The following is a 27,125-nucleotide window of genomic DNA, read 5'->3' as shown; positions in this document are numbered from 1 at the left end:
GAGAGCTCAAGACAGTCACTGCTTTTCCCCCCCCATCTTGGCCCCCCCCCCCCCCCCCCCCCCGTGAATGGATCTAGAAGTATGGTGTGTGTGTGTGTGTGTGTGTGTGTGTGTGTGTGTGCATGCGCGCATGTGCGCATGCCCACCCTCCACAGGGAGGTGCAGAATCCCCAGAGTCTTAACCTGAAGGCTCATCATGTTGGCCAAAAAACTGCCCCTCATCAACCCCCTACATCCCAGTTAAATATTTACAGTCCCTGCAAAACCCACCAGGATGCTCCTGGGTGCACTCGCCTTATGTCCCCAGGGCTGCTGGCTCTCAGGGGATCTAGGCAGGTTCCGTGGTGCTGGGCAGGCCCCTGAACACAGAGCTCCTCCTCTCCTGAGTGGTCACCCTAGTGCTGGGCACTGTCCCCAAGGAGTTCACAGCGCTGCCCGTCATGCTCGGGTTCAGCTTCTTGGTCTTTTGGCTTTTGTCAGCACCTGTGATTTTGTGGCTACGAGAAGCTCGTGGGTCTGAAAAGTCCTTCCATCAGTGCAGATAGCGAGTTCCCTGGGGTGCTGAGAGGGACTAGCCATGGTTCCATAGCTGGTATGGGTCAGAGAAAGGACCTGAACCCAGGTCTTTTTGGCTCCAAGGCCAGCCCTCCATGTGTCTTTACAGTTCTCTGATAACCTCAAAATATCCATTTTATATGAGGGTACAGACCTTTAACTGGGAATCTCTGAGGCTTACAGTCATTATTTATAATTCAGATGCGTGGATCCCTTTTCTTCCACATCTACAAAGATGGCTGTCAAGTATCAAGACTCTTATCCATGTCTGTGGTCATTCTGACCGGAAACACATAATCATACAGTCACTGATGGACCTGGGACTAATATTCATGTCTCCCGAGTCTAAGGCCAGCCTCCTATCTGCTAAACTCCCGTGATCTCTAATAATAAGTATTAGGCTTGTTAGGACTTTGCAAAGGGCTCATTGTTGGCTTGGATAAGCTTAGGCTAATGAAATGCGAGTAACAACCAATCAGCAGTGAGAGGCAGAACATAGGGAAAAGCTTATCACTTCCCAAATCATGTACTGACAACACAGGGTCAGATTCATGGGAGCTTAAATCCATTTTTCCCCTTATTCCTCTTGGTACTGTTATCTGTCTGCCTCTAATTAGAGACATTTGAAAGCAATGTTTTAATTCTTGGTAGCCTGTGTTTTTAGAACAGGATGGATGCCCCTACTTCCTGCCCTGGCCCAGAGCTTCTGAAGAGAATGTCATTTATTGAACCCTGATGACCAGATCCTTAGCTCATGCAAGGTCAAGAATTCAAGCCTCTTAAACCCCCAAGGGCATCTAGCCCCTGCATTTGGAGGAATGGTATGATGGTGCCCTGTCCTCAAAAGAGGACACTAGCCCCACCAGCACAGCACTTTGTAGCTTATAGAAATGATTTCCTTACAGCCTTCCTGAAGAGTAATGCAAGTATGTTACGCCCATTTTACAGATGAGGAAACAGCCTTACAAAGGTGGACTGGTTTACCCAAGGTCACCCTGCCATTAAAAGTACTACAGCATAAGACAAAGACCTTGGTTTGGAGTCAGAGGGCCTGTTGGAATCTTGGCTTTCCTCTTCTCTGTCTGGGCCATGGTTTCTTCAACAGTCAAATGAGAAGATTGGATTACGTCAGTGGTTTTCAAAGTGTGGTCTGGGAACCCCTGGGGTCACTAAGACCCTTGCGGGGCATCCAAGAGGTCAAAGTGGTTTTCATAATTATGCTAAGATGTTTTAATTTCTAACGTGATAGATACCTATAGACATATAACCCATATTAAAAAAGCCTCTTTGGGGGCCCTCAATAATTTTTAAAAGTATAAAGGGAGCCTGAGATCAAAAAGCACGAGAACCTCTGGGCTAGATGATCTGCAGGGTCCCTTTCTTCCAGCCCGAGATCTCTGATTTCATGTGAGGCTAAGATCTGAACTGGGATCTTCTGACACAATGTCACAAGTACTCTTTCTGCCGGGTACCTTTTGAATTACATTGTAAGTTAATTTGTCTTTTTAAAAAAATTTTAGACTCACTGATGGGGGTTGAAACTGTGAGTGTCCCCCTATTGATCTTACATCAGAAGGGTAGAGACAGCCTTTCTTGATGAATATTAAGTAGGAAAGACTGAGGAATGCAAAGCATTGATTCTCATCTCTTTAGATGGTCACTTAACTTCAAACCATCTTTTTCCTTTTAGATTTTTCTCTCTAATGATGTTTAGAGACCAAATGGCCTAGACACTTTGGAAGATAATTCTTAGGTTTATGCCATCTGTAGATGTCCCATGTCCCCAGGCAGCTCAGTCCTTAGGACCTACCAGTCAGCAAAATAGTCCATTTTTTGTCCATGGGCAGTGACCTGTCCCTCACCCTCTGTATTAAAATGAGGGCTAAGCAGACTTCAGACCAGTCGTGCCCTGAGTGAGGAAGGACCCTCCACAAAGCAATGAAGCCCTCTCCAGGGTGAGGGGAGAAGGAGTGTGTTGAGGGGTAGAAATGCCGTTTTTCCTTTAACACAAGTGTTAAAGGGACTCATAACCCTGAAGTCAGATAGCTCTTTTCTTCTTCATGTTTGTTCAGCCAGATGTCCCCCTCACCCAGGTTGTGTTTGAAATTCCAAGGATTAAAAATTCATTGCATGATTACTAGTGGATGGACATTTTGGACTAAAGACTTTGAGCTTTAGAGGACACTGAGAGCTACAGTAGCAAAGAGATCAGAATGATGAATGAAACAATTCAGTCCATCCACGAGCATTTTTTCAGTAGCTACTTTAAGTGTGTGCCAGGCCCTGCCTCGGCACGTGGGGATTGGGGGGTTGGAGAGGGTGCCCCTGCCCTCAAGAAATACTAGAAGAAAAGACCAACAGCCCTGGCCCAGAGTTAATAGAGGCTGGGGACAGGCAGGGCAGGAACTAGCATCCCTCTTCCATGAGGGAGTAAATCGAGGTTTGGGGAAATTAAGAAGCATCTCCAAGATTATTTAGTGAATGGCAAAGCCCAGGGCTCTCAACCTCAAGCCCAGGGGCCTTGGTAAAGACTAGAAGGGTCTCGGTGTGCTCTTGGTAGGGTCAGACCATAAGCTCATAGTCACACACCTCTGCCACTGGAACTTACAAACATCTCCACAGCCCTGCGGGGTCCTCAGTGGAAGTATCCGCACCCTCTTCTGGCAGATGAGGGCACCGAGGTTCTGAAGTGATCTACCTGGCGTCCACAGTTGGGGAATGTCAGAGCTGGGCCCAGAGCCGGACCTAGGCCAGGAAGGACCGTGTCATCTGGGGACTTTAGGCAGGCTTACCCAGAACTGGTGCCAAACCCACAAAATTATCCTCAAGTCTTTTTGGTTGAGAAAGGCCATGATTTCCTGAGAGAGCGAGAGCCCTCCCAAAACAGCTGTGGTTCCCCCTTGGGAGTTGTGTGTTGGGCTTGGCCCAACACATAGATAGGAATTAAGATGGATTCTCAGCCCAAGGTCTGTGGGCTTGCTTTCTGAAATATTCTGATAACTGTATTTCAGTTTGACTGGTTTCCTTTGTACTCCTGTGTGTTTTATTTTGTGAATTTAAAGATATTCTGAGAAGTCTGTAGGCTTCACTGGACTGTCTTCACCCACAAAAATGGCGAAGAACCCCTGCTTTCAGGTCCGCAAAGTGCGTTATCTCATTTGTTCCTTGCGCTTACCCTTTAAGGAGTTACTGTAGTCACCTTTTGCAGAAGAGGAAATTGAGGCTAATCACACAAGAAGGAAGTATCATTGGCAGGATTGGAAACCAGGTCTCACCTAACTGCAAAGCTCTGCAGCTTTCCTTGGTTCCCAGCATGCTCCCGGTGCTTTACTCTTGTTCAGGTTTGAGGAGAGGGGCTGGGGGCCAGAGGAGCAAGGGGAGAATGGATCCCCTAGGGACATGTGGATCACCATGGATAAAGAGGATGCCACTTGCCACTGCTCAGGCCATTGGACACGTTCTGGTCCAGGCCACTGACCTTCAAATGAAGGAAGGGAATGATCCTTTGGCCAGAGAATATATTCAAGGTTCAGATGTTCTTCTGCACCCTCTTGTCTCTCTGGGGATGCAGATCTTTTAGATCAAACATCTGCACTATTTCTGCACTTAAAAAACATTGTTCTGAGAAATAGTCCATAGGCTCCACTAGATTGTAGAAGGGGTCCAAGCCCTAGTAGAATTTAAACTTCGTGTAATCAAATGTTGCATCATTTTTGTCTTTGCGTTCCCAGCACTTAGCATAATCCCTTGAACATGCTAGCACCTGTGAACTGAATTGAATTGAATTCTAAATCACATAGGAGGACAAGACAAGAGGAGACATTGGCACCATTAAAATGAGACATTTCATCCTGCCTCTGTAGAGCTCTCCGGAGGCCTCCACGATTGCATTCTGGCTCTGGGGTGGTCCGCTCCATGGCCCGTCCCCTGCTGCTCAGGGTGGAGGAGGCATCAGCACTGGGAGGGGGTGGGGCTGGCTCTTTGTGACTCCCACAGCCTGAGAAAAGAAAGCAAGTCAGAAAGGGGGAAGGAGATGAGTAAGGGAAGACTGGTGAAGAAAGATCAGCACGGAGATCTAAACGGTCGTTACTGATCGGCTCTTATTCCAGAGAATACCAATGTCCAGAATCTCTGGTTGTTTGGGAATTTGTTGCCATCTGTCATTTGACGTAAGGGAGCTGGAGCTTAGATCACTATAGCAAGTCAGTCAGGTTATCAACATCTATTAAGCACCTACTATGTGCCAGGCACTGTGCTAAGCGCTGGGGATACAAAAAGGGGCCGAAGACAGTCCCTTCCCTCCAGGAGCTTCCAGTCTAATAGGGGAGAGAACAAGGAAAATAAAGGCACTAGACTTAGGAAAGCTTCCTATAGAAGGTCAGATTTTAGGTGGGATTTGAAGGAAGCCAGGAAGCAGAAATAAGGAGGGAGAGCGTCCAGGCATGGGGGACAGCCAGAGAGCATGCTGGGAGCCCAGAGATGGAGGGTCTTGGTGGCACCGCCAGGAGGATCAGGAGTGAAGGGGTGAGAAGACTGGAGAGGTAGGAGGGGGCTGGGTCAGGAAGGGCTGTGAAGGCCAAACAGAGCATTTGGTGTTTGCTCCTGGGGGCCCTAGGGAGCCCCTGGAGTTTGTGGGGGGGTGGTGGTGACATTATTAGACATTTATCTCTAGTGCTTTGTGATGACAGAAACCTTACCGTTCGTTGTCTTGTTAGATTTTCACAACAGTCTTGGGGGACGAGTAGCACAAATATCAGTCCCATAGAACAGATGAGCTAACCTTAGGGTCGGAGAGATTGAAGGCCCTGCCCAGGCACCCACAGAAGGGCTACCTCTGTGATCTCCACTTAACTCACAGAGTTACACAGGCGATCAATTAGGCTGGTGTGTTGTGGATATTTCCCTACGTTCCCCTGGGAACAGGCCGGGTTACACTCTCCAGAGAGAGCTGGGTCTGTGTGCGATGCAGATAGTCACTCTCGAACCCTTCTGACCTGTGCTTGGATGGGCGAGAAGGTGCCAAGGAAAGCAGGATATGTGACCCACCTACTCTCTGGTGTTTCTGAAGGCAAACAGGGGACTGATTAATGTTCTGTGACCCACACAGCTGCCAAGGGTTTGTAAAGAGAATTAAGTGGGACGTGGCAGGAGGATTCCCAGGGTGGGTCAGCCTCGCGTCCAAGCAGGGAGGTTGGAAACTTTTTATATTTGTATACCACTCTAGACTAATGGGTTTTCTCTCCAGATCCCTGTGCCCAACATATGCCATGCCACAGAGACAGCTAGTTATGCAGTGGAGAGGTTGTGGTCTGGAGTCAGGAAGATCTGAGTGCAAATTCTGCCTCAGACATTTATGGGCCATGTGACCCTGGGCAAGTCTGTTTGCCTCAGTTTCCCCAAGTGTAAAATGGGGATAGTAACAACCCCTTCCTCCCGGGGTCGTTGTGAGGATCAATTGAGATAATCATTGTAAAGCGCTTAGCATGTGCCTGGCACATAGTAGGTATTCCCTTCCCACCTCCCCCTTCTACTAGGTATTGAATAAATGTTTATTGAACTGACTTTAAAGTGTCATTTTTGTTTTTACAAAGGCTTAGAATTAGTCTTGGGATGAGCTCAGACTACAATTCAACCAAAAACCTCTCAAGGTCAGAGTTTCCTTGTAGATGGAATTCTAGGATTTCATAATTCCGTAATGGCCAGGACAGGCAATCGAGCTGGGGAGCAGGAGGAAAGGAGGGCTGTGTGTCCAGGGGATAGAGCAACTTGGGACTCAGAAGACCTGAGTGAGAGTTGTAGCTCTGCCCCCAAGAGATGTTGGGCCTTTCTGCACTTTTGCTTCTTCATTGGATGTGCCATAGAAATAGGGACATTAGGTTTGTTGTGAAGATCAAGAGAGACCATTGATTTTTTTGATTTAATATTTTATTTTTCTCTAATTATTTATAAAAATAATTTTTAACATTCATTTGAAAATTTTTTGAATTCCAAATTCTCTCCCTTCCTCCCTTCCCTCCCCCCTCATTGAGAAGGCAACCAATTTGATATAGGTTATCGTGTGTAGTCAAGCAAATTTCCATGTTAGTCATGTTGTAAAAGAAAACACACCCCCCCCCCAAAAAAACAAAAAAAAACCAAGGGAAATAAAGATTTTAAAAAGTGTGCTTCACTCTACGTTCAAACTCCATCAGATCTTTCTCGGGAGGTGGATAGCATTTTTTATCATAAGTCCTTTAGAACTGTCTTGGATCTTTGTATTACTGAGAATAAGTCATTCACAGTTGATCATTGTGCAATATTGCTATTTTTGTGTATAATGTTATTCTGGTTCTCTTTACTTCACTCTGCATCAGTTCATATAAATTTTTCCAGATTTTTCTGAGAACATCCTGTTTGTCATTTCTTGTAGCACAATAATGTTCCATCACAATCATATACCACAACTTGTTTAGCCATTCCTCAGTGGATGGGCATCCCCTCAATTTCCAATTCTTTGCCACCACTAAAAGAGTTGCTATAAATATTTTTGTACATACAGGTCCTTCCCCTCCCACTTTATTAAAAAATCTCTTTGGGATATAGATTGAATACAATATTGCAGGGTACATGTCCTTTGGGCATAGTTACAAATTGTTGTCCAGAATGGTTGGATCAGTTCACAACTCTACCAACAGTGCATTAATGTCCCAGTTTTCCCATATTCTCTTCAACATTTTTCATTTTCCTTCTCTATCGTATTAGCCAGTCTGATGGGTGTGAGGTGGTGTATCTCAGAGCTGTTTTAATTTGCATTTCCCTAATCAATAGTGATTTAGAGCATTTTTTCATATGACTATAGATGGCTTTAATTTCTTTACCTAAAAACTATCTGTTCCTATCCTTTGACCATTTATCAGTTGAAGAACAGCTCTTGTTGTTATAAATTTGATTCAGTGGAGACAGTTGATTTGAAAGCACTTTGCATGCTGCGCAGCTTCATAGACATGTCAAGGTAAGCCAAGCCACCATTCCCACCTGATTCTCCAGATAATGAGAATACCTAGCACATCTCTAGGCCTGTAAATCACTCCGCCCCACTGTGGGAGGCACATACCAAGAGGGCTACACCCATCTTAGACAGGCACAAGCAGAGGTCCGGGAGAATCAGAGTGACCTGACGCGTGAGTGTGAAGGGGCAGAACGCGGGCCAAGACTCTGGGCTGATGCCAAGTCCGGAGCGCCAGCTGTCTGACTCATCCAGTCAAGAACATTTCCCAGCGTAAATTCTGGGCCCAGAGGAGGTTGTAAAGGTTCTCCACAGCCCACTGCCTTAAGACAAATGACATTGGAAACATTCAAGAAAACTGCTGGACGCTTAAAAGCCACGTAGAGCGTCTGTCGCTGAGTGAGTAAGTGAGCTTCTGCAAACGCTTCCTTCCTTCCTCATCCTGGATTTGGTCGCGTGAGCGCTCGAGAGCAGATGCAGGGGGAAGCATGGGCATTCTCTACGGAGGCCTTCAGTCTTCTTATCAAAAACTCACTTTCAGAGGGGCAAGCTAGATTTTAGCTTTGCACGCTCCCAGCAAGAAACTAGGCCTTTGTAGCCCCGCCTGCCGTGATCAGGGCTGATGCAGTAGAAACTCGTGGAAACTGGTGGCCTGGCGTGATGTAGAAGTCAACTTCCTCCCCCTCCCCCTCCCCCAATAAAGACTCTCTGACGCATGGAGGAGGTTAGGCTAGAATGATTGAGTCGGTCTCTTCTGGTTCTGAGGCCCCTCCTGGCTCTGACCTTCTCAGTTCTGTGGCTTTTCCGGGCTCTCACAAGCTGTATTCTATGTTTTAAGGCCCCTGCCTTCTTCTTTGTTTTCTGTTTCCTTCCACCTCTCAAATTCTCTCTTCTGAGGTCCCTCCTAGTTCTGACAGTAATAGTCATATGATGAATTTTAATAGGGTCAGAAAAAAAGGGAGGAATGTGTTCCTTGGGTTTCTGAATGAGTCCAGGCCATCTAAGGAGAGTACAGAGATAGCCCCTTCTAGGTCTTGTCTCTAATTTAAAATAAGACCCTGCTTGTGATGGTATGTTCTGAAAACGTCCTAGCCTGCTGTCGTCGTCTTCTTCTTCTTCTTCTTCTTTTTTTTTTTTGGCTAGGCAGTGGGGTTAAGTGACTTGCCCAGGGTCACACAGCTAGTAAGTGTTATGTGTCTGAGGCCGGATTTGAACTCAGATCCTCCTGAATCCAGGGCTGGTGCTCTACCCGCTGCGCCACCTAGATGCCCCAGTCTGCTTTTCTTAGAAGGAAAGCCATGACCATCCATCCATGTGGCTGACCTCTTTGTGGGTCTGAAGATGAGGAGGAAGGGTAAGAAGAGAAAGAAGAAAATGGCGATGATGATGATGATGGTCATTGGGTAGAACTGTCTAGTAATGATAAAAAGATCGTGTTTCTTTATGCCAAAGATCGTACCAGGGTGATGAAGAAAAAAATATTAAAGGTTAGGTGCCCCAGCTGTATGGAGGAATCACCGATATTTTGTCAGCCAGCCAATGGTTCAGTTCATTAAATGACATACCTTTAAAAATGACATATTCTGCAAGAAGGATAAAGAAGGCAAGGCCTCATCAGACTGGAATTTATAGCTGTGATGTTTAAAAAGTTTGAGAGACATCATTTCTGGATAATTTAATCATTTTCTTAATAAAGCTAGAGTGTTATTAATAAAAGAGGTCAGTGGTACTCTTGAATGCCAAAGACCTCTCATGGTGGTGGGCTTACAGTTTATATGCCCTTAGAAGGCAGGTGTTCCTGAGGGTGGCAGTGAGCTCTGATTGGTTAACAATTAATGAGAGAATGCTTATTATAATGATGGGTTCATTCTAATGAGGGTCTTGGGGTCCAGGACATGAATCACCCAAGTCTCGGTCCAAGAGACTTATCAATTTCCATATCACCTGTCTGACAAAAGGGAGAATCTGCATTTTCCCGGATCTGTCTGAGTAAACTCAATAAGAAGGAAGGCGCTTATTAGCCTAAACTTAGAATTTCGTTTACTGTCTTTAATTAGATCTTTAGCCTGGATAAGTCTTTGAGATGGATTCCCCACACTGGTTGATTTCTGGATGAGGAAGTAGAAAAGGGGGAAAAACCTTGGTCCTAATTCAGTAATTTGTTATTAAATACAAGAGAGAAATAATCATTTCTTTCACAGCTTAGTGGGACAGGAAGGTCAAAGGAGATATGACAAATATGCATACATGTGTATGTATTATATATTATATACATGTATTATGCATAATATTTATTATCCATGTACAATATATTCCTAATAATATAAACATGAGAGGCACATAAAAGAAGTACAAACAAATGTTTTTAATTTCTTGTTTTTAAATAATGCAGCTTTGGTGGGAAGTAGAATTATCATTGAGTATTCTCTTTTGTAAAGAGAAGAAATACTCTGATGCAGCAGAGATCAATCCCATCAGACCAAATTAAGGGAAAGATCTAATTTCAGCTATATTATCTCAGAACCAAAAGGGACCTCAAAGAATCATCTAGTCCAAGCTTTTCCTCAACATAGGAATCCTCTCAAAAATATCCCCAATAAATACTCATCCATCTTCTAAACCCCTACAGTGACAGGGAACTCACTGCCTAACAAGGCAGCCCAAGCTGCTGACCAGCCGATGGACAGATAAGCCCAAGAAACCCAAACACAACAGTACACCCCACCCCGGATTGCTGGTGCTGCTTCCAGCCTAGTCGATGAAGTCATCATTCATGGGAGTAACCCCTATGGAGAAGGGGCCAGGAATCCCCACTAACTGCAGAAAAACTGCCACCCACAAAGCAGACAAGCTGACCCAGCTGAAGCATTGAGACACCCTTGGGGAGAGGCACGAGGCGGCATGTGCCAAGCCAGCCAAACCAGCCAACCACACTGACTGCCACCGCCAGGCAGATCCAGATGGAGACAGCCTAGCAACCCAAGGCCAAAAGCCCTGGGAATAGCAGTGCTCCCAGGTCTAGGCCAGCCCTCACGGCCAGCATCTAGGAGAGCCATGCTTGGGGAGGTGTAACCTGGCAACTGTTTCTGCAGACCCAGCAGCCTACACCTCCTGTCAGCCAGTAGCAAGCATTTACTATGCACCTTCTATGTACCAGGCACTGTGTTAGGCACTAGGGATACAAAAAAGCCCCCGAAAATAACAGGAGCTGGCAGTCTAATGGGGAGACATTATGCAGACGACTCTGTACAAACACAGTAAAGTAGAGGCAGGCCAGAGGAAAGGCAGGAGGATAAAGGAGACCCAGAAAAGGCTCCCTGCAGAAGCATAGCTACTGAGGACCTGGACAAGAAAGTTCTTGCCACTGTCCAATGGTCTGTTGTCAGAAATGAAGAGAGATTTATCACAAACTCTGCATTCCCTTTGACCCAGCAATACACTATAGGTCTGAATCCCAAGGAGGTCAAAGAAAAAGGAAAAGTACCTTTTTGTATAAAAATATTTATAGCAGCTCTTTTTGTGATGGCAAAGAGTCAGAAATCAAGGGGATACCCATCAATTGGGGAATGGCTTAACAAGTAGTGGTATATGAATGTGATGGAATACTATTGTGCTGTAAGAACTGACAAAGCAGGATACTTTCAGAAAAACCTGGGAAGTCTTATATGAACTGATGCAAAGTGAGGAGAGCAGAACCAGGAGAACATTGTCCATAGTAACAGTGACATTGTAACAATGACCAGCTGTGAAACACTTGGCTACTCTGATTAAGACAGTGATTCAAAAGAGTTCCAAGGGACCCATGATGAAAAATGCTCTCCCCCTCCAGAGAGACTGATGAACTCTGAATGTAGATTGAAGCAGACTGGTTTTTTATTTTCTTTATTTTTATTGTTTTAGTTTATGCCTTTTTTTTAACATTTGTAATATGGAAATATGTTTTTAATGACCTTACATGTATAATCAAAATCAAATTGTTTTCTTAAGGTGGGAAGAAGAGAATTTGGTATTCAAAAGAATTTTTTAATGATTTAAAAAAAATTTTAATGTAATTGGGAAATATTTAATGAAATAAATAAAAATAATTTTAAAAGATATATAGTTTTATCAGGACTCCTGAGTAAAGGAGATTCATTATAATCTATTTTTATAACTATGCCCTAAGGACCATGGGGTCTTCCCTCTGACTTTGCAACTGATACTTTCTGTACGTATTTTCTACTTTGGCCAGTGAACCGCATATCCTACAAATTGAGTAAACTGAAGCAGCCTCAAAGTCTAGTCTCAGAAGTATACTCAGAGAGAGACAGAGAAACCAGAAAGTGATAGGACACATGCACACACACACAAAAAGACTGAAACACCAAAGATTTTAAGAGAAAATCCCCCAATAAAAAGCCCAGAGCATAAGCAAATAAAGCAACAGAAAGAATCCTAAAACCAAAGGGAAGAATGAACAGTAAATCCTCAATGAAAATACAAATCTCTGTTAAATATCAAAAGACAGGGGAAACTAAACCAATGCCTGATGAAAAAAAAAGAATCCTTTATACTCCTAAAAGAGCATAGAACAACAAGAAACTCCAAAATGGATCAAAAAGGAACTGAAACCCACAAAAAAAAAAAAGAAATTAAGAACAACTCTGGGAGCACTCAATACAGAATTAAAACACTCAGCAGATTCTAAGAAATTGAATCTACGATGGAGAGTCTCCATAAAGGTATGAAAGAGAGATGAACAGATTTGGAAAATGAAATTCCAAAGTGGAAGAAAATCTAGCAGAAGAGAAGCAAAAGGCAACAGTGTTAAAATAACATACAAAATCTATGCAAGCTCAAACAATGTACCTTGAAGACAGAATACATAGAGGAAACTTAAGAGTCAGAGGAAGAACATTACAAATTTTTTAAAGGACTGGAACACAGCAATGCAGAAAATAATATACAAAAACAAAGCAGTCAAAATCTTACCAGCAGCTATTGAGGATCTTGTCAATCAATTAGTCACCAAGATTTATTAAATGCTATGTGCCAAACACTAGATTAAGCATTGGGGATATAAATAAAAAGCAAAATTGATCCCTTCCCTCCAAGAGCTTACATTCTAATGGGAGAGGTAAAATATATATATAAATACAAAATCTATACATATAGGCATAAGGTAACCTTAGATAAGAAGGCCCTCGCAGTTGGGGAGGAGACTTCTGCAGAAGGTGGGATGTGAGTTGATTCTTGAAAGAAGTCAGTCTAAGAGGAGGAAGCAAGGAAGGGGAGCATTTTGGACAAGGGGGACCACCAGTGCAAAGATACTAAGTCGAGAGATGGAGAGGTGTGTGCAAGGAACAGCAAAAAGGTCAGCATGGCTGTCCTCAGTAGAGCACATGGAGGAGAGTAATGTATAAGAAGACTGCGATGAGAAGCCAAGGACAATATAAGGTTATATTACCACATAAACTGAATACAAAAACACATATGACCATGTCTCATGCTAGTCCTAAGTGCTCTTTCCCAAATTCCTCATTTCTGTAAATGGCGTCATCCTGAACCTAATGCCTTTAGAATTAAAGGCAGGATTATCTTGGGTTCTCTCTTCTCCTCCTCCACGCTTAAGTGTGGTCTTTGCAAATCCAAAATCTACACGTATAAATGAATTGTGACAATCATAGCCTCTTAAGTTATCAGATTTCACAGACTCATCTGTCATGTTCTACGCTCCAGACCAGGCCTTCACCACCTTAACTACACTATTATACTCACTGTTTACTGGTGTTTCTCATTTCAGTCTCTTCCCATTCCAATCCATTCAATCCACAGCTGCCAGATCCTTATTAATTGATTAGTTGGCAAGCATGCCATCTATTTCTTTATCTAAGTTGAGTTTCTTAACTTTTCTTGTAGCATAAACCCCTTTGGCACTCTGGTAAAATCTGTGGACCCCTTCTCAGAATAATGTTTCTAAATACATAAACCAAATACATTGGTTTACAAAGGAAACCAATTACATTGAAATACACTTATCAAAATATTTTGAAAAACAAGTTCATGAACCTCAGGTTAAGAATCCTTGATCTAAGTCATTGATGAAAAATGTTACAAATAACTAGGGTATTCCACTGGAGACCTTCCAAGTTGATATAAAAAAATTAATGACTCCTCTTTGAGCCCAGCCATTTAACTAGTTCCAAATTCCCCAGACTGTACTATCATGCAGCTCACATCTCTATCTTGTCCACAAGGATAGCATGAACAAATTTATCAAATGCTTGCTAAGGTCTAGTTAAACTATCTCTACAGTGTTCCCCTGATCTACAAGTTGACTCTACAGGGACCCTGTCAAAAAAGAAAATGAGGTTAGTCTGCGGTGACCTGTTCTTAACGAAGCCATCCTCTCTTTGCAGTCACCGATGTCATTTCTATTTGCTCACAAATCATTCCTTAAGCAGCGCAATCCACATTTTTTGGCCAGGAATTTTAAAAAGTCGGGTTCATTGGCCTGAGTTTGCAAACTTCATTCTCTCTTCCTTTTGGAAAACCAGATCAGCGTTTGCCCTCATCCAGCCCTGTGTCGCTTCTCCAGTTCTTCTCGGTCCTTTGAAGACCTCTGAGAGTGGCTCATTAATCACATCGGTTAGTTCTTTCAGTATCGGTAAGATAGTCAGTCTGGGCCTGGGGACTTGATTTCATCAAGGGCAACTTTGGGATCTTTCACTATCTCTCTATTTATCTTGGGAATGGCGGCAGGTGAGTCATGTGTGGAATTAGAAGGCACCTGAATGTGATGTATTACCAGCGTGTGGTGAGACAAAAGAGGAGCAGAACCGTGGCTTATTGGTGTGGAGAGTCAGCAGGAGCTCTCTCCCTCTGCCAGGGAGCAAGCTCACCTTCATCCCTTGACTTCACCCTACCCATCTAGCTCCATGCCCAGAAGCCAAGCACGAAGCTTAACAGGAATTTTCAAATGATGCCTTCTTTTTAAATCCCCAGCTTCTCTATCAGAAATGGTCATTTTACTTTGAGTCAGGGGAAAAGCAGCTCCTGTCCAGAGCAGGAAAGAGTAGGTGGGCATGGCCTTATCCTGAAATGAATTCTGCCAGTGCCATCCAGGCAGATTTGTGCCAAAGCGGCTTTTCGGTAAGTGAACCTCTGTTAGCCTGTAAAATAAGGCCACTCCCGGATGATGGTGGCCCCTGGGTGGTGCGAGCATCCCCAGCCACAGAGGTCCTGCCTTGCCTTACACTGCAAAAGTGATTCCTTTTCTTAAAAGATGATCATCCAGCAACCTGATGAAGTCCATACTACATCTGTGTTTTCAAGTTTCAGGTGGACCTTCACTTCAGCAAGGCTGGTGCTCTCTTTCCTCAGCCCTAATTGATTCCCGGTCACACTCCCCACAGCCGCTGTTCAAGACCTTTTCTCTCCAGCTTCCCACAGTATCTCTTCCCTCTGCTTCTGCAGCAGAGGTCCTTGCCTAATACTTACTGACAAAGGAAGCCATTATTTTTCTCCTACTTAACATCTTTAAAAATCTCTTGACATCACCCATCTCTCATTCTTTCTTCCTTTTCTGCAGTTTCTGAAGAGACAGAAGAGCCTTACAAAGCTAGGTCTTCTACAAAATATATGTATTATGTATGTGTGTGTGTGTGTATATACATATATATATATAGTATGTATGTGTATGTATGTATATTGTACACACATGTGTATATATATGTGTGTGTGAGTGTGTGTGTGTATATATACATATATATAGTGTGTATGTATATGTATGTATATTGTACACACATGTGTATATATATATGTGTGTGTGTGCATGTGTATATATACATATGCACACATACTCTCCATCCCATCTTCTCCATACTCTCCAGGAGATTTCTCCCACAGTCACTGCCCCCCCCAATCTCCCGTCTCTCCTTATGTATTGGTTCCTTCTCTGCTGCCTACAAACACCCTAGTCTCATCCATCCTTAGCACTGTGCTAATGCCTGGGGAAAGAAAAAGAGGCAAAAGAGAGTCCTTACCCCCAGGGAGCTTACCATCAGAAGTGGCTGAATGGAGGATAGGTTCGAGTAGGGAGAGACTTGAGGCAGATAGACCCCCACCCCCCACCCCGCAGCTGCTGCAGCGATGCAGATGTGGAGGGATGAGGGCCTGTACCCAGGCAGTGTCACACAGTCAGTACACAGCATGGTTTATCCTTCCTTCTGTTCCATTCAGCCTCCTCCTTTCCTGATTGCCCCCACGCCCACCCTACGCCTGCCCCTCGACATTACCTTATATTATTCTGTGTGGACTTCTGTATGCCCATGTTATCTCCCCCAATAGAAGGTAAGCTCCTCTTTGCATCCCCAGAGCCTGACAAACATTGTAGGCTGATTGATGATTTGATTGACTTAACAATCACAAGGGGACAGTCTCAATGGCTAGAATGCCCCCTTTTCATTTCAGTATTTATGAGGTGTGTTGGACGTCTGTCTACCTGGTTGCTAAAAACCATCTGGATGTGTCAACGTTTAAAAAGACAACTGTAAACTAGGCCCAGTGATGGAAGGGGCGCCGCTTCAGAGGGGTGGGGGTGGGGGTGGGGGGCTACCACCACCAGTGTCCACACTGACTTCTCCTCCCGTGCTGTGCATTCTTGTTGGGAGTCTTCCCTGTTCTCATCGGTACCAGGGTGGTACTTGGGTGTCCATCTCTTACCAGTCCTACTCCATGTGCAACCTGCCCGTCCCGTTTTCTGATCATGGAGATCCTTGATGATGCTGTCTTAGGGAAGGAGAAAATACCCAAAGCATCCACCAGGGTATCTTCAGAACAGGATCTTCCCTTTTCATCTCCAGTATTTTTAAACTCAGGCTTTTTTCTTGTACGTACACCAGAAAAAGGCCCCAGCAATGGCTTCTGGGCACCAGGCTATCAGAAGCCTGGGAGAGATGGAGGAGAGCTCAGTCTTTCCAAAGAACACAGTGATGAGGACAAGGGTACTGTTGGTGAAGACATGCAGCCCGAGGCCCTCAAAGCCCCTAACAGCCTCTTTGGAACCTCACAGCCACCTGGCAAAGCAGGTGTTTACTGTGGGTGTTCATGTCCCCATTTTACTGATGAGGAAACTGAGGCTTAGCAAGTTTAAGTGACTTGCCAGAGTCACAAAGCTAGTGTTGGAAGGATTCAAACCCAGATCTCCATGACTCCAAGCCCCTCCTCTTTGAGCTGCCCGATGCTGCTGCTGCCACCATCAGAATGGTCACTCCTCCCGTGTGCAGAGCAGTCCACAGTTAAAAAGGACTAGAAGGTAAAGCAAGAATTATTCTCCCTGTTTTGTGGATAAGGGAATTCAGGCTCAGAAGAGACTTGCCCAGAGGATGGATACAGTGAGTGAGCTGCCCTGGCCAGATTTCAAAGTCGGTTCTGCCCTCCCTTCCCTCGCGCAGCCTGGCACCTGAGGGCTCAAGTGTTTGTTGTGAAAGCCAGGCCTAGAGGTTTGGTATGTCAGCTGGAAGCTGTTCTTACCTCCACATCCTTTGGGAGGCTCCTCCATTTACATGGATCGTAATGATTGCAATAGCGTTGTATTACACCTTAGGGCTTGCCACGCTCTTCCCGCATTATCTCGTCTGGTGATGTCCCAAGGCTCGTGTAAAGCGGCCGTGTTTTACAGTGGGAAGTGGAGTGAATTTGGAGTCCAGAGGACCTGGCTTCAGCTCCCATCCCTGTTCTTTCCTACTCCGGAAGCGTCAGCCAGTCATTTGAACTCTGTGTCAGTGAACTTGGGCCTGAGCTGGGCGGCCGGCTTGGGACCCTGCGGGCTGACCGGCCGGCTGTTCTTTTCTTTCCCTTTGGTGTTGGGATTTCTTGGTATGCCGGCTTCATGCTAGAGATTCAGATTGTTGCAGTCTGATGCTTCTTTCTCTGCAGCTCGAAAATGCTGTGTCCTGAGGTACCAGTTACTCAACACTGGGCTCTCGTTGGGTGAAAACTGTTCCCCCCTCACTTGCTGTGTCAGCAACCACTAAAAATGCAAACCACTAGCAAAATAACTTGGGTGCGTGTGAAGATTCCTGCTCAGGCAACGTTTTCGAGATGATCTAAGCTGCTCTAGCAGGCCCCAGCAGAATCACAGCTTAGAAGGGACCTCAGAGGCCCAATTCCACCAGCCACAGAGGAGGAGCTCCTTTAAGACCCTCCCCAGCTTGAAGCCCTCCAACCAGGGGAATGCCACCTCTCCTTGAGGTAGCTCAGTTCACTTGAAGGGCAGCGCCCATTGTTAGGAAGTTTGTGTTAACATGGAGCCCAGACCCCATCTCTGAAGCTTCCACCATCATGCCCAGGGGTTGCTCTTCTCTGTGACCGCCCTTGAGACTCTTAACTGAGATCCTTAACACTTCTTCCTCAGGCTGGTCTTCAGACTAAGCATGCTGGGGCAGCATGGCCTCTACCCCCTCACCCCGGATGATTCATCCTTCTCTGACTTGTTAGCTTCCCTTCTGAAATGGGGCTCCCAGTCCTGAACCCGGCACTCTTGACGTGGCCTGCCAAGTGCCCACGGTGCTGAGGAAAGGGGATGGATGCCTCCTTTGCCTCTCGTATTTCATCAGCCCCTCATCTGGAGGTCAGACACAGGCAGGGCCATTCGTCGAGAGTCACTCAGCCCTATAGACGGTCTCTTTAATACCAACAGCTTCTTCTTTTGCCTCTGCTCCTCCCCATAAACCTAGAAACAAATATTTAACTGGCTGCACGGTGCTGTGCAGACAGATAATTTCCCTTTGGGGTTAGACTGCACAAACATCGTCTGGTGAGTATACAGAGCCGTGTTCTAGCCAATCATTCCCCATCACACATGGCATATAACATATTTACATCCTATGTAACCATAGAAACCTTCCTGTGCCGGGGAGGGCTCTAAGATTGCGGATTCTGCAGGAAGAGATGGAGAAAGCCACGGGGCGGGCTGCCCCCTCTCATGCCATGACTTCTTCATCATTTAGCAATTAAGCCTATGGATTCTCTTCACCACCCTCTTCCAGTCCTCTGTATACACTTTATAGAGTCCTGAATATACATAAGGAAATAAAAATGCCCGAAAGAGACCGTGTTCAGAGCGGAGGAGCCAGTTTTGCTTCTTTTTATCACCTGTGCAATTTATGCTTCATTAATTATTGTTAGAGTTTGCCGCTGCTCTTTGCTCTGGGGTGTGTGTGCGTCCCATGGGGAGCCTTTGCTTAGAAGACATCGCCACGTTTGCTCTCCCTCCATTTCTCGTCTTTTGGCTAGATAACAGGGTGCTGTGGGATGTAGAACGTCAGGGCGGGGAGGACAATGGAAAGGGAGATGCCAGAGCTGGAAGCAGCTTCAGAACCCGGTGTCACGGCCTCTCCACAGCAGGGAGGGTCTCGGAGAAGAGTAATGGCAAGAATATGGGGCGTTTCAGGCTCCCTGCCCCCCACCCCGCTGCACCTCATTCGATCTGCATGACCCCCCCATGATGTTGGTCATCAGAGTACTATTGCCCCCATTTTATAGATGAGTGCACCGAGGCCCAGAGACGCAGCCTGGTGCGCTTAGGTTAGCAGATCCTATCCAGGGCGGGATGCAAACCCAGGCATCCCTAGCAGGCGAGCCATCCATTCCGCCACACTGCCCTTAGAACAAAGAAGCCCAGAGCTAGAGGACGCAGCAGAGATCCGTAGGGCCTTCGTCTTTCAGGGAGAAGGTGAGCCCAGAGAGGGATCCAATCGGGTCCCAGCTTGGACGTGGGCCCCAGCCCGCAAGTGTGCACCCCTTCCACGTCCGCTCCATTTACTTTTTAGTGCTTGCAGAAAGATGATCTATAATTTAGCACCTCCCCGGCACCGTGTACTTGCAAAGTGCTTTACAATTATTTATTAATTATAAGCCCTCCAAGGGCCTGGGGACTACAGAGTTCCATCTCGTTTCCAATTAATTTTGCGCCTTTCCATTGGGTAAATGCATGTGTTTGTCAGTGCTTTTAACGGAGCCAGGAATTCCCATGGTTCTTTTGTCTGGGGCTGGTGTTTTAGGGAGTTACAGACAATGTCATCCCAGCCTGCTTGGAGCTGCTGGGTGACCTGTGCGCCCCCTGCTGGCCTGCGCTGGAGCAACGAGCACACTTTCTTCCAAGAATCCCAGAATTTTAGTGTTGAGAGAGGCCTCAGAGGCTTCAAAGTCCAACCCTGTCCATCATTTTATCGATGTGGAAACTGAGGCCCAGAGTGAGCAGGCTTAGAGCCCAGGCCTCTTGGCTCCCCTGCCCCACGCTGGGTCCTGTGTCAACTCTGATAAGAAGCCGCTCCCACCTGGACAGCCGGGGAGGGGTCTTTCCTGTTATTGTGATGATTATTTTCATTATTATTGTTATTTAGACGATGATATTAGAATGCAGAGGATGTTCCCCACTAGCTAATAACCATCTAGGTTGCATGGGGGGGCTTCCACTTCTTGACAATGTCTTTTCAAACCCTCGGGCTGCTTTGGCCCCCCAATGTGTTCGTGCAGCTGCCAGAGCCTGGGGATGGGCATCCACCCAGGGCTGCCTGGGACAGCCCAATGTCAGCGGCATCTGGAGGGGGGAAGCCAGTGCTTTCAGAAAATCCAGTTAGACAGAAACGGAAATTTGCTTGGCTACTGGTTGGATGGTGTTAAAGACCCGAGACCCCTCTTCAGGCTTCCTTGCTTCGTTCCTGGGCTGCTGCCCAGAAACCAGAACTCTGAGTTCACAGGTAGCTTCTGGGCCCCATTGGGAGATAGTTAACCACGAGTAAAAGCCATGGGCACTCAAGAACCACCAAGAAGAAAAAGCTGAGCAGCCCCTTTGAGGGCCTGCCTTGCCTTCAGCCCTCTCCAGCCTGTCAGACAGAGGGATGGCTGTACTGCCCACCTCACAAAGTTGTTTTGAGGAAAATGACTTTGTACATTGCACAGCGATGTGTCATTGTGAATGATATAAGGAAAGAGTGATGTGATATGGGGGGCAGTATAGCACAGTGAGCAGAGCTTGGCTCTGCATCTAAAGGGCTGCTTCTACCCCTCATTGCCTACCTCAAGGCAAATCACGAGCCTTCCCGAGCCTCGATTCACTCATCTGTAAAATGGGGCTAAAAGTACTCGAACCACCTACTTCATAGAGTTGATATGAGGAACACGTGAGAGACTGCTCCAACACCACTACAGCTGGGTGAGGCTTCTGGATGCCGGTTTCTGGGCTGGGCTGGGTGACCTTGGGCAGGTTGTCCCCACACCCACCCACACACCTGATGCTCAGTTTTCTTCACTGTAAAACTAAGGGGGTTGAGTCAGCCAACTTCTAAAGGCCCTTCTAGTACCATTCTGTGTCATACTTTCCCTTCCATTCTGAGCCTTTTCAGAAACCATCTTTCCACATTATCCTCCAGAACTCTAAATGCCCTTTCAAAATAGTTCAGCAGACACTTATTAGGCACCTACTATGTGCACTATTTAGCTAAAACGTGGGAGCAGTAGACCCCTGGAAAAATACAAATTATTTTAAAAAATCATTTCTCATTGGCCAATTGTGCCCTGAATTCTGAAAGCTAATCTCCTTTATCCAAATCAGACATTCTTAGTTTGGTAGCATATTGCCACTTTTCAGTGGCGTGACTTATCCAGAATTTTTAAGTGTGTGCAGTTTACCTAGATTTAGAAGATTATAAATAAAGGCCCACCCCTTTCCTCATTAAGGGGATCACAGGGTATTAGAATATGCATTTTCATTATGATATATTGTGGATTTCTGAATGTGTAATAACTCTGAGGGGGGGCATTCTCACAGCATTACATGGGGTTTGAGCTGCGTGACTCCCATTAAAAGCAGACACAGTGTGAGCTTTGCTATAATATTCTCATTATCCTAAACCCTCGTCTCTTTTTCATTTCTTAAAGGGGTCATTTGGCTGTTTAATATTAGTGCCCTCATTGGAAGGCTGAGCCAGGCCACTCGTCAGAGCTGCTAATAAAGGGCCCCCAGGCCGCAGGCTCAGGATCAAGGGGCTTTGTAGGTTCCTTTGTTATACAGACACAAACGCCCTTAAATAATATATAAGATGGAGCCTGTGTACGCAAATATCCCTGCTGGCATGCATTGTCTTATCTTGGGTGAGTGAAGACAAAAAGCCTTGGTGGGGCCATTTTAGTGACAGGAGTTTTCTAGGAGGAGAATGCAGAGGCAGAGGGGTCTGGGGCCTGGGGCTTGTGGGTGCAGGGGCTGCGGAGGGTCTTCTCAGGTCCTGGCTCCCCTTAGGAAACCCGTCCCTGCTACATTTGAACCATTGCATTGGGAGCTGCTCACATATTCCAGCCCACTCAGTTTTTCAGATGAGAAAACCACAGCCCAAGAGAAGGGATCTGACCTACCCAAGGTCACACAGTATCCAAAGCCATGAATGGGCCCCAGGGCCTGGGACTCCTGAACCAAGGTTCCTTCCCATGCTGCTCTGGGGCACCTGGATCATCCTGCCAGCAGCTAGGATGGACCATTTCTTTCAAAGGGCCATTGCTGCGGATGTCGCGGGAGCTTCCGGGCTTTGATGATAGAACACCTGAGCTCCAGCCCTGCCCTGTAATGTAATGCTAGTGACCTTGGACGACTCACTCCCCATTTCTGTTCTTGGTTTTTGTCTGGAAAGTGAAGAGGTCACACTTGGCCAGGGGCTGTTAACCATTTGTGATGTGTCAAGGACCCCTCTGTCAGTCAGTCTGGTGAAGCCTGAGGACCCCTTCTCAGAAAAACATTTGTAAATGCATAAAACAAAATACAGGGGGTTACAGTGGAAACAGATTGTGTTGAAATATAGTCATCACAATCTGATTTTGCTGAAATAAGCTCATCAAAGTGCCCAGTAAAGAACTCCTGCCCTGGGTGACTGCGAAGGTCTGATGCGACTTTAAATTCTGAGAAATTCTAATAATAAGATAATATGTGTAAACACATTAGGCAGTGTCCAGCACGTGGTAGGTGCTTAACAAAAGCTCTTTCCTTTTCCTCCACCCCACTCCTCTTGAATGGTACCCACCTGCTCAAGAAAAATGGCTTTAAATTCATTTATTACCATCTGTTCATTTACAAACAGTGACTGTATGTATTGAGGGGAATTGATCAGGGATGGTGTAGTGTGGGGTGTAGATCAGGAGACCCCTGAGTACACACACACACACGCATACACATATGTGTATATGTATGTGTGTATATCTACACTTATGCATGTAGTATAAAACACTGTGTGTATGTATACCTATGTGTATTTGCAAATATAAATGTGTGGATGTATGTCTGTGTGTGTATATATGTGTATGCACGCTCACAAATATGTATTTCTGTATATGCAGACACACAGATGTGTGCCCTCCTGCCCCCCAACCCTGAGAGGGGAGAGGAGTGAGAGCTGGGCAGGAAGAGGGGAAACCCACCCACCCCACTTACTCACTGGAGACAAGGTGCCCTTCTTTGGTTAAAGACAACAGAAGGTGCAAAGTTGCCTAGTCTCTGTAAATCAGGACTATGCCTCCCCCAAATCAGATCACATCTGTTTCCTAGGACTCGCCGTCCTAGACACCTTGGGGGAGGACGTTTGTGGATTCTGGGGAGGCAGTGGAGGGAGGGCACCGTACAGCTGCCATGAAACATCCCTGCTTTTTCAAGGTGGTTGCTTGCTTTCTTTTCCTTGACAAAGAAGAAACGGCAGATTTGGTGCCTGGGGAAAGGATGAGTTGTATGAAGAGCACTGCCCCCAGAATCAATAAATCTGGGGCGAGGGCCTGGCTCGGGATGACTTTTGACAGGACGCTTCTCCGGAGCAGCTCGAGAAAATGAGCCAAGAAATTGGATTGTGGAGAGGATCCCAGGCTGCAGCCCAGCTGGGCGTGACTGGCCTTAGGAGGCAGCGAGCAGGGGCATCGAGGGTGCAAGAGAGGCGGCAGGTGAATGGTCGGGCCTGTAGAGAGCAGGAAAAGCAGGAGACCTGGGGGCTGAGGTGAGGCTCAGAGGAAGTGTTGAAAGGAGGAGGCAAAGACGGGAGGGCGAGGTCTGGGCGGAGAATGTCAGGCTTCTGGCTTCCGCTGACCTCAGTAAAATGGTATCAAGCCCTGGGGGTACAAAGATGGAAACAAAAATCTCCGACCTGGTGGTATTTGCTTTCTGTCAAGAGAGCAAAGAGGCAGGCCAGTAAATACAAAGGAAGCAGAGAGAGAGGGGTCACACCTGTGATTCTATTCCTTTAGGGACCTCCTCGGTGAGGAAGCTCCTTCTGCTAGTGCAGGTCAGTGCCTTCTCTGCCACAGGAGTCTTACTCATTAAGTAATTTCTAGAAGGAGAACGTGCAAGCACGTGAAGAGCTGAGATCGGGGCCCCCGTGAAGCAGAGGAGAGGGAGATGCCTTCCAGAGGCGGCAGATCCCGTGTGCAGAGGCCTCAGGGGAGAACGTTGAGTATGGGAGACAGCTGGCAGAGCTGAGCTACGGCCAGAAATGTCAGTGGGAGGGGGCTGGGAGGGCTTTAAATGCCAGGCCACAAACAGGAAATAGCGAGCCATGGGAGATGGTTGAGTAGAGGGTGTCATGTTCAGATCTGTGTTTTAGGAACTGACAGCTTTGTGGATTATGTACGGGAGCGAGAGGGCCACTGAGAGGTGATGAAGATCTGACCCAGGGTAAAGGCCTTGAATGTCCAGAGGGGAAGGGCTGTTAGACAGAGTTTGGCCATTGATTCAATCAACAAGCCTGGGCTTCTTGCTGGAGACACAAATATAAAGAATGAAAGAGTCTCTGTTTTCAGAGCGCTTATACAGTATTGGGGGAGATGAGAACAAGTGTAAGTATATATGGAATAAAGAAAAGAAATAGAGATAAATACAAAATGGTTTAGGAGAGAGAGAGGGTCCTGGCAGCCTGGGGGGTCAGGAAAGGCTTCATACCAGAAGGTGGAACTCGAAGGAAAAGAGGGATTCTGGAAGGGAGGGTATGCCAGGCAGGGGGGCGGTCAGTGCAAAGGTCTGGTGATGAGAAATAGAATGCCATGAGTGAAGAACAGGGAGAGGGCCCATTGGGTGGGCTGGAGGAGCTCCAAAGAGAATTAATGTCCGGAGAGATTGGAGCCAGGCTGGGATGGATGCAGTGCAAAGAGCTCTGGATTTGGAGGCAGGGTGGGCAGAGGACTTGGGGGTAGGAACAAAGGAGAAAGAGGAGGTAAAGGGAGCTAGAAGAGGCCTTAGGCCAAACCCAACCCACTCATTTTACAGATGAGAAAACTGAGGCAGGCAGAGGTTAAGTGACATGTCTGCTCTGAAGTATCTGAGGTTGGATTTGAACCCAGGTCTTCCTGAATCCCAAGTCCAGTGTTTTCTCCGCTATGCCACTATGAGCCAAAGGAAAGTGAAGGGATGTCACTTTAACACAGTAATGTCTGAGGCGGGATTTGAACCCAGGTTCTCCGACTCCAGAAGGAATGTTCTTTTCACTGTCCCACTTGAGGATGCTCCTGGGATATCCAGGCGGAGCTGTCCGGGAAGCAGTGGTTAATCTGGGGCGGTAGGAGATGAAGGCTGATGGAGCCTCCATCGCCTACATAGAGAGCCTTGGCTGCTTGAGAGCTTTTGAGATTGAGGAAGAAGGAAAGCAGACCCCAGAAAGAGCCTTGGGGGGCCCCCACATTTACTGGTGCCTTTCCTCCTCCTCCACCTAGCCCAGTGTGTTGGGGAGCAGTCAGTCATGTGGTATCTTCTGGAGAAAGCCAGATTTCCATGAGTGCAAGAATATGAAAGGGTGTAAAAAGAAAAGATTGAGGAGGAAGTTCCAGAGGGAGGAAGCATCCTGTCCCCCCAAGAAAAACAAGTCAGTGCTCTCAGCCAAAGCCCCAGTTGCCTAGCCTAGTTGTGGCCCAGGGGCAGGAGATTGGGTCCAGAGCTAGGCAAAAGAGTGTGAACTTTATTGTGTAGGGAATGGGGAGCCCTTGTGAATGTTTGAGTTGGGGAGGGCCTATGTAAGGCTTGGAGGGGACAAAAGACCCATTAGAAATCTATTGCAATATTCTGGGCACAACTAATAACAGTTTGGAATTCATCAAAAATCCCAAACCTCATTTTAATCCTTAAATTGGACCACCCTCCCCCACCGAGCCTTTGGCTAGAGCTAATAACAAGTAACTCAATTTATTATGTGAGTTACCCCTCCTGTCCCCAGCCTTCCTCAGTCCCCCAGAGGAGCTAATGTGTAGGGGAAAGCCAGAACACAGGCAGCAGCAAGAGGCGGAGATGACCCAGCCGTGGGCTGATGAGTCCTGCAACAATCCACGCTGGAGCTGGTGCATGAGTGGGTCATTTAGCCCCAAGGCAGAGGTGGTGGCATGGTGCCTGTGCACCTATCCGACAGAGCAGCGAGCCGAGCTTGTAGTCATAGGTCACTCGGAGAGAGGTGTGACTCCCGGGAGCTTCATCCACTGTGATGGCAGAGAGGCTGCAAGTGAGGGAGGAGGGCTGCCAGTCTGGCAGAAGCAGAGGGGACCCCTCTTCTGCCAGCAGGGTTAGTGGCCGGGGGAGCTGGGGGCACCGGCCCCTTGAAGGAGCTGAAATCCACTGAGGTCATCTCCGAAGGTCTGAGACTTGGCAGAATTGTAGAAAAACAGAAAGGGTCTTCATTTGGCGTATGAGGAAACTGAGGAGCAGAGAAGCAAAGCCCTTGTCTCAAGCTGCAACGAATCCAATGCAGTGTGTATTTATTAAGCACCTACTGTGTGCAAGGCTCAGCGCTTGATCATGTAAGGGGAGTGGATCCAAAAATCCAGCAAGGAGGCTAACACCTCAAATGCAAAATGAACTGACTCAGTGCTTTAAAGCCTCATGCTCATCCATAACACTCAATCCAATTGATGGCCAATTTCATCCCTTATCCTTCCAACACACACGGCTGTAGCAGGCTGCCTTATTAACCCTGAGGGTAGCTGTGAGCACCCCCATTTGGGGCGTCAGAGGACTGGCACCTCTCTGCTCAGCAGGGCAGAAGCCAGAAACGAGGAGAGAAGAGGGGAGGAAAACAAAGACACGGTGGGGAGCGACAGGTTCCCACAGGACGCAGGGGGAGAGGGTTCAGCCCTATGGGGAGTTTTGTTATTGAATAAGTCACGTGATTGCTTGGCTTCCTTTTCCCATTAGCGTGAATGTGATCCTACAGCTTCCCTTTTGAAAGCACACAGCAGCTCCTTCATCTGCTCCATGCCTGCCCTGGAGAAGAAAGCCATAAAGCCAGGGGAGGCTCGCAGTAATAGCTGCTGCTATTTCAGAAGCTCAAGGGTGAAAATTTCAGGGACGCTGTGCAATGGGATGTAATTTATAGGGTACCTCGTGAACCTCAGGTGAGAGGGACAAATGGGGAAAAGCAGCATCAGCCTGCTGGGGAATGTTTCAGTGAGGACTGGAATAGCAGAGTGCCCACAATTCAATGAAACAGACTGTCTCCAAGGAGAATGTATAAATGAAGCGTGGGTAGGACCTGGAGGAGGTGGGGGGAGGGGGGAGGGGGAGAGGGGGAAGGAGGAGGAAGAAGAAGAGACGAGGAGG

General features: G+C 46.7%; 1 protein-coding gene and 1 long non-coding RNA gene across 2 annotated transcripts in view; both read left to right on the top strand.

The window, feature by feature from the left end:
* The window catches only part of TTC28 (tetratricopeptide repeat domain 28), a 639,521-nt gene that overhangs the window by 538,677 nt on the left and 73,719 nt on the right, over positions 1 to 27,125 (top strand). The window lies entirely within an intron of this gene.
* LOC114044096 overlaps positions 26,778 to 27,125 on the top strand; it is a 2,089-nt gene continuing 1,741 nt past the window's right edge. The window contains exon 1 of the long non-coding RNA XR_003569175.1: positions 26,778 to 26,920. This is a non-coding gene — a long non-coding RNA (uncharacterized LOC114044096). The remainder of the gene's footprint in view (positions 26,921 to 27,125) is intronic.

This window comes from Vombatus ursinus, unplaced genomic scaffold (assembly GCF_900497805.2).
Source record: "Vombatus ursinus unplaced genomic scaffold, bare-nosed wombat genome assembly UNPS02001287.1, whole genome shotgun sequence".
Taxonomy (NCBI): Eukaryota; Metazoa; Chordata; class Mammalia; order Diprotodontia; family Vombatidae; genus Vombatus; species Vombatus ursinus.
This window is presented reverse-complemented; position numbering and strand designations above follow the sequence as displayed.